An 8,315-nucleotide genomic window follows, 5' to 3' on the forward strand; every position below is an offset into this window, starting at 1 on the left:
CAGTCTGTTGGGGCACCACGCCTTGTTCCCAATGTCCACCCTCATCATTCCCTGGGGATCTTGCTGCTCCCCTCCCCTGCTGTTCCGCTGCACTCCCCCAGTACTTTGCCTCAGTGTGGCGGGATCAGATTGGGTGCAATTCCCACACTGTATCTCTGGTGTTGTCCCCAGCAGGGGAAGGCTATAATCTTTGATCTTCCTCAACAAATGCTTCAAGTCCTCACTTTCAGTGAGAAAGATTGAGTCATCTACATATATCTGGTTGTAAATAAACCTTCCTCCAATCCTAATCCTACCCTCTTCTTCATGTAATCCAGTGTCTCTGATTATTTGGTAAACGTACTGATAGGTAAGCATGGTGAGAGAACACAGTGAACACTTTAAACCATGCAGAATTACCTTGTTCAGTTTACACAACTGTCTCTCTATCCATGCAAATTCTGCAGGAGCATAGTGAAGTGTTCTGCAATCGAATTCTTCTCCAGGCTACCCAGGGTTTACTCTGGGCCACAAAGTCAAGTACCTTTGCATAGTCAATAAAACACAAGTAAACCTCTTTCTGGTACTCTGCTTTCAGCCAAGATCCATCTGAAATCAGCAATGACATCCCTTATTTCATGTCCTCATCTGAATCCAGCCTGAATCTGTGGCAGCGCCCTGCCAATGTACTGCTGCACCCATTGTTGGATGATTTTTAGCAAAATTTTACTCGCATAAGTTATCAATGATATTGTTTTATAATTTGAGTATTCTGTTGGGTCACCTTTCTTTGAACTGGGGACTCTTCCAGTCAGTTGGCTAAGCAGCTGTCTTCCAAATTCCCTGGCATAGATGAGTAAGTGTTTCAGTATTCCAACAATTCCTAGCATCTTGTTTTTGGCTAATGCTTTTGGTCCTGCTTGAATTTACTTCCCTCAGTACCACTGGTGTGGGATCCTATGCAGCCTCCTGATATGGCGGAATGTTGACTCACTCTTTCTGTAGATTCTTTCCATCTTCTTTTGATGCCTCCTGCATCATTTGATCTTCTTCCCATGGAATTTTTAGGCGTGAATTTTTTCTTGAGTTCTTTCAGTTTAGTAAGTGCTGAAGGTGTTCTCCGTTTTAGGCTTTCTGACTCTACAGATTGCTTTTTGGTTTTCTGACTCTACAGGTTTCTAACGCTTGGTCTTTGCACATTTCATTATAATTCTTTGACTTCACTTCTTCCAATTGTCTGTAACTACTGTGAGATTAAGAGCAAGATTCAGGGTCTCTTCTGACATCCACTTTTATCTTTTCTTTCTTTCCTGTCTTTTAAATGACCTTTTTCATTCTACATGAATGATGTTCTTGATATCATCAGGTCTGTCATTAGCATTCAGTGCAACAAATCTGTTCTTGAGATGTTCTCAAAAAGTAGGTGGGATATACTCAAGGTTGCATTTTGGCTCTAATGGACTTGTTTTCATTTTCTTTAGCTTCAACCTGAATTTACAAATGAGCAATTGATGGTCTATTCCATGGTCAGCTGCTGGCCTGATTTTAGCTGCTGATATTGAACTTCTCCTTTGTATCCTCCCACAGATGTAGTCAGTTTCATTTCTGTATATTCCATGTGGAGAAGTCCTTGTGTGTAGCATTTGCTCGGAAGAAGTTGTTGGTCTTGTAAAATTCTATTATTCAATCTCCAGCTTAATTTTATCACCACGACCATCTTTCCCAACAATTATCCCTTCCTCTTGGCTTCTAATTTTTGCATTCCAATTGCCAAAATTATCAATGCATCTTGATTGCATGTCTAATAAATTTCAGACTGAACTCATTGGTAGAATTCTTCAATCTCTTCATCATTAGCTTTCAATGTTGGTGCATAAATTTGAACAACAGTTTTATTTATTGGATTTCCTTGAAGGGGAAAAAGTATGATCCTATCACAGTCTGTATTGTGTTTTAAGATAGATCCTGAAATAGCCTTTTTTATCTGTGTCATCCTTCCACAGGGGCCATGCTAATCTCTGTATTATTCCAGTTTTTAGTATATGTGTAAGGTGACCAGACATCCCGCTTTGGCGGGACAGTCCCGATTTTTAACAATTTTTCCCTCGTCCCGCGGCGTTTTAAAAAAGTCCCGATTTTTGGAAAGAATGCACGACAAGCTAGGGTATACGGTTTTCGGCTGCCATGTGGCTAATTCGCCAGGATATGAGTTTTATCTATGGAGTCCCGCTTTACCAATGTTAAAATCTGGTCACCTTATATGTGTGCCTCAGAAGCAAGCATGAAATATCCTTTGTGGCAATGAATGCAACACTATTCCTCTTGATTGTTTCATTCCCAGCACAGTAAAATATATGATTTCCTGATTCAAAGTGGACAGCACCAGTCCCTTTCAGCTCACCAATGTCCAGGATATCAATCTTTAGGCCTTCCATTTCATTCTTGATGACTTCGGTTGGCCTGGATTCATACTTCACGTGTTAAGTTCTGATTGATCATAGATGTTTGCAGCTGTTTCTTTGCCCTTGCATTGTGTCCCACCAGCCAATGGAGATCCTGAAGGCTCCACTCCCAGGCTTTGCTCCCCTCACATTACCAGGGTAGACTCTACTCTGAAAGAGTAACTCCCCGGTCACATTTGGGGTGATTTTTAACCCAAGGGTCCCAGCCCCCAGCACTATCTCTGACAATGCTCTGCTTCCATGACTTAGGCCGTCAGTCTGACAATGTTTTGAAGCTATGAACAAGGTTTTCAGCAACTACTTCCTCTGAGGTAGGCCGCGGATTCCTTCTTTGTACTTTGAGTGGCAATCAAATTTGAGTTTCCTTCATGGAAGGCAAGAATTCTACCACTGCCTTGCCACTGTTCTACTAATAATGAGAATCATTGCGTGTTTGTTGACTATCATTTGGGGCATGTAGCATTCTAAGTTTTTCACATGTGTCCTCATAGCAATACACAACCACGGTGTGACCTAGCCAACAGAAATGTAAAGAGTAGTCTCTTGCCCCTTGACTATATAAGAAAAGCAACAATTATTGTTAACTGCAAAGTTATGCATACTATGCATACTATTTTGTCAAAATATGACTCAAGAAGAAATTTAATATGTAAGTCATTTTTCAGAGAGACAAAACCAATAGGGTCTTTCAAAATATGTTCTTCATGTTTGTTTTGTTCTATAAAGGCATCTTTACTCAAAAAGAGTACAGCACAGACCTCAAATGCCTGTTTCCTAACACTCCGTTCCAACAGCTAAAGTACATCTTCCTTTGGGGAGTAAGGAGAGGATAGTTTGTTACTTTCAATATTCAGAATAATAAAATAGATATAGCTGACTTTTCATAATATCACTGAGTACTCAAAAATGCTGTATGGGTTGAGTTTTACAACAGTGGTGAAACATCAAAGAGGAGTGAAAGATTATTGGTAAAGTATACATGTATATATATATATGGAACTCTAGCTTTGCTTGCCTAGTCACAGAGTTAGATAAGAAATCAGTTTCTGTTACTCATTTATAAACAGCTTTAGTCGTGGTGCAACACCAAGAGCAGAATCTCAGTGGCTTTTGTCGCCTTTCTCTCTAAATGGTATAGGTGTTCTAGCAATGGCCGTGGAACTAGAACTGACTCAGGTCTCCCCCCCAAGCATGGCTTCTGCAGCAAAGCAGTAGATGGCAGAATTGAGCTTGTCTTTTGTGAATTATTTCTTCTCACCTGCCTTCATTAGTAATATTGAAATACTCTTACATTACTCCTTCAGATAACTTCATGGTTTATCGTGAATAATTCGGTTGTCTCATGTGCTATTTGATTCTTATGTGTTGCATGCTATGTAAGGCTCTACATGTGAGCTTAGAATAACTCTAGTGCATCTGTCTCTCTCATTTGGCAGTTACCTTACCTAAAAAAAGATAGCTTTCTCATTTCTGTGCCTTTTCCCTATAATTTCTTCTGAACAAATTCATTATAACTTTCAATTTAACCTCTTGCCTTTAATTAAAGATAAATCAACACTAAATTATTTTCTTTGCGTCCTTCAACTCACTCAAACAACTATCTTGGATGTAAGCCTCTAATAATAACTCCTATCTCCGTAGTATGTGAGAATTAAAGTATACCTCCTCGCATGCAGAAACGAGTCCTCCTATGATCTAAATGTGGCTTGTGGGAAAACTAGTATTTTAAAGGGAAATGCAATTTTAAGTCAAGGAGAGTGAGTTCCTCAGGACAAAGTACAGAATCTGCGTGAGGAAGACTACGTCACTTTGTGACAGTGTTAGATAGCTAGATTTATGGACAGGGGGATTGTCCCTCCCATGCCTGCAAAGGCCCCCATAACAAGGTTGGGAAGAAATCAGGCAACCTTTAGATGCCTATGAAGACCGCAAACTAAGCATGCTCACACTCAAGCCCCCAGCCAGGTGGGAGGAACACCTAGGCGGTCCAAACTAGACACAGGCTCATGACCTCACCCAGGTGGGCTTAACCTAGCCAATGGGGTCAATCAATACCATCAGCAACACCTCCCCAGCTAGAGGCTTGAAATATCCTGGCTGTGGGCAGGCTGCCCTCTTTAACCCTGCTCTGAAGGTCAGAGGCAGGTCAAAGGGTGAGGGTGCACATGTGTCACCTGGGCGTGCCCCCTCAGGGTCTGCTCTGGGCCTACTCTGAGCCCACAGCCTCTCTTGCCTCCGTGCACTGCCCCCCTTGCTCTCTCTGGCCTCTGTGTCCTCCAACCCTTTGCTCCTTCTACCCCTCGGTCCCTGGGATCCTCCTCTCCTCAAATTCCGCACACGTGGTTGCTCTTTTCTGTGAGGTTGCTCATGCCCAGTTGAGAACCCCTTAGAGACTATAAAACCTGAAACTTGTCCTGTCCTTCATAAAAACCACTTGGGTTACAAAACGGGCTTCAAGGGGTGAATTCTTCCATCGTGTGAAGCCAAGAACCGAGGTGTTACGCACTCAAAAAACCTAACAAAAGCAGGAGTTTCATATCAAGGTAAATTGTCAAGGGTGAGAGTCCTACAGCAAAAGCTAGTACTCAACTCTTAAAGGCTGGAAAGCAAGAATAAATGTTTTTAAAGATTACTAGAGAGAAAATGGCTGGGAGCAATACGCTCCAAAAAGGAAGAAACATGACCTTGAAGTGAGCATAACTTTGACTGCACAGCCTTTTATTCCTGGAAAAGGACACTATGATAGGTAATGTAGAAGGCCAGTGAAACAGAGGAAAGGTGTCAAGACAGACACAATGGTTGCAACAAAAGCTCAACCATAGCCATTGTGAGGATGATCGGCCAGGACAGGGCAGTGTTTCGTTCTGTTTCAATCTCAAGGGTACCTAACGACATCATCCTTTTAATAGCGTGTTGGGCCTATCTCTTGGGCCTAGTAGACATCTACTCTTCTCAGGGTCTATGCCAGCCGTTCTCAACCTGTGGGTCACAACCCCTTTGTGGGTCAAACAACCCTTTCATAGGGGTCCCCTAAGACCATTGGAAAACACATATTTCTGATGGTCTTGGGAACCGAGGGGGTCTGCCCACATGCAGATACACCCACATATGAGTACCCAGCATGAAGACTGTTACCCGTGCTACAGCATGCTTCAAGACAAAATTTCATTTATTTGTCATTAGAAATAAATATTCACAATATAAAATTACATATTGTTTTGTGATTAATCACTATGTTTTATTCATGTTCAATTTGTAACAATGAAAATACATCTTGCATATCAGATATTTACATTATAATTCATAACTAGTAAAATTATAGTTATGAAGTAGCAATGAAAATAATTGTATGGTTGGGGGTCACCACCACATGAGGAACTGTATCAAAGGGTTGCGCCATTAGGAAGGTTGAGAATCACTGCTCTAAGTCTTTTGTTATCCTTGACCTACTTTACAGCTAAATTTAAAATAACTGATAGCAATGAAAATGATTCTAATCAATGGGAATGCAAATTCTTTTCCACCAGGATGCTAAAGAATCTCGATTTGCATTTTTAGTAGATGCAAATTCATTCTCACATTCCTAAGTTCCTGTTGTGCTCAAGCCCACCCTCACACTTACTGATTCTCTAGAAGACTTGACAGTACACAGGGGAAATTCACTACACTCACGGTTACAATTTATTACAATGAAAGGATACCAATTAAAAATCAGCATAAAGAAAAAGTGGATGCCTCAGAGCCTAGGAGAAGCCAGACATATCCTTTCAGTTGTGCCTTGATGTGTAGGGTTTTGTGTTTATTAGTGTCATGTAGGTTTGTAGCAAAGCAGTGGTCAAAGTGATATCAGGCCTAGAAAACATTTTAGCAGACAGGGTTTTTCAAGAACCCTTCAAGAGTCACTCTTTCATTGGAATGTGAGGGGTTGAAGTAAATATATAGATATGTATATATATATGCAACTCACAATTAATGCAATTAATGATGGTTGCACACAAATTCTTTCCATAACATACTTGTTTTAGTCTTGTAAGGATGCCTTCAAATAAAAAGGCTTAATTTCAATTCCAGAGCGATTAGGATCATCAATGAGAAAATTGGGACAAACTTAAAGTCCCTAATTGCAGAACATACACACAATAAAAACACAACAAAGGAAGCCCACCCAATAGAAGATAAAGTAGATGATGGGATCTCCTACAAACAAAGTACTTATATGCATCCAATTCTTCACAAGGGTAAAAAGAGAGCCCACAAACTGGGTGGGGGGCGGGGAGAGTATTTATCAACGACACAAAAAACAAGGGGCTAATTACTAAAATCTCTAGAATTATGCATACTTCAATAAGAAAAGAACAAAAACAATCAACCAGTGGACAAGAGTCATGAACAGACAATTCACCAAAAATGACACTCAAACAGCTAACAGATACTTGAAGAAATGCTCGCGATCATTGGTCATCTGGGAGATACAGATCAAAACCACAATAACACCTCACACCCACAATGATAGCTCTGTTAAAACAAAACAGAAAACACAAAATGCTGGAGGGGGGTGGTGGAGATATTGGAACCCTTAAACACTGCTGGTGGGCCTGTAAGCAATGTACCACCATGGTGGAAAGTGAAATGACACTACCTAATAGCACAGGACCCAGCACTACCTGCGCTGAGTATACACTCCAGAGAAATAGGAGACACAACAGAAACTGTATGGTGAGGCGCTCTCATGTGCATTGCAGTGTAGTTCACAATAGCACAAAGCTGGAAACAGCCCAAATGCCTATCAGCAGAAGAGTAATAAACTCTGGTACACACACACAATGGAATAGTGTGAAATCTTCAAAACTGTGAAAAAAATCACAAAACTCTAAATGACATATATAGACATAGAAGCCATTATGCGGAGCAAACTTAATTAATTACAAAAGGACAATTATTGTACAACACCACTGCTCTAAGGACAAACAGCAAGGCAAAGGCAGACATCTGTTCTCAGGTCATGTAATCTTACAAAAGGACAATTATTGTACAACACCACTGCTCTAAGGACAAACAACAAGGCAAAGGCAGACATCTGTTCTCAGGTCATGTAATCTTACCTGGTCTACTAAGCAATGAAGTGACTTGCCTGCTGACTGCTCATAATCCATATATCATCCCCTGTTTTGTTCACCTTATTCACCATTTCAATAGAGGAAACCTCACTTCAGTGGTAGTCAATCTTTTGTGCTGGGGGGGGCGGAGAGAGAAAAAAACAACTAGTTCCTGACATATAACATTGTTCTATGGTCACCTTAAATCAATAGACTCCTACAAAGATGTTCCATGAAACCTAATGGGAATTCAAGTGCAAAGGTGGGGGTGGTAGTGGTCCTGTCTGACTGAGAGAACATGATTTCATTTCTGTTGGTAGGTAAGCCAGAAAGTACAACCTGTCATTGGGGAAAATTCTTCACATTACTTATATAGACACTCAAAAGGAGAATTCCCTTGGTATTATGCTTCTAATTGGGCCTTGGGACCTAAGTTTTATGCAGCCCTTGGTGACACAGGACGCATACTAAAGACAACTCCAGACTCTGTCCTTCTTGAGGTACAACACATGCTTCATAGGCTGTGCAAGAAGGAGCTGATTTGGAAACCCCACTAAGAGAACTGGACTTTGTCTGAAACTCATTTGCAGCAGATTGAAGGAACTGAAATACTCCCTTGGGCTTCAGGCAGAGATGGCCTCGTGGGACAAGAAGCAAATACCTACTATCCCAAGGTTATAGATTTGGAAGTTATTGGTCTTTGGTTCAAATCTCTGACTTCGAGGCTATCCAATGAATGGCAACTTGAGACTCCCATAGATTTGCTATCTTCACGCTC

General features: G+C 41.0%; 1 non-coding gene across 1 annotated transcript; it reads right to left on the minus strand.

The window, feature by feature from the left end:
* Positions 1-1,937: 1,937 nt before the first annotated feature.
* LOC115872429 lies at positions 1,938-2,040 on the minus strand. The gene has a single exon (XR_004047834.1). It is a non-coding gene; the product is annotated as a U6 spliceosomal RNA (small nuclear RNA).
* Positions 2,041-8,315: the final 6,275 nt, after the last annotated feature.

Source organism: Echinops telfairi, unplaced genomic scaffold, assembly GCF_000313985.2.
Source record: "Echinops telfairi isolate 266 unplaced genomic scaffold, ASM31398v2 ScPeMD7_7424;HRSCAF=8462, whole genome shotgun sequence".
Lineage (NCBI taxonomy): Eukaryota > Metazoa > Chordata > Mammalia > Afrosoricida > Tenrecidae > Echinops > Echinops telfairi.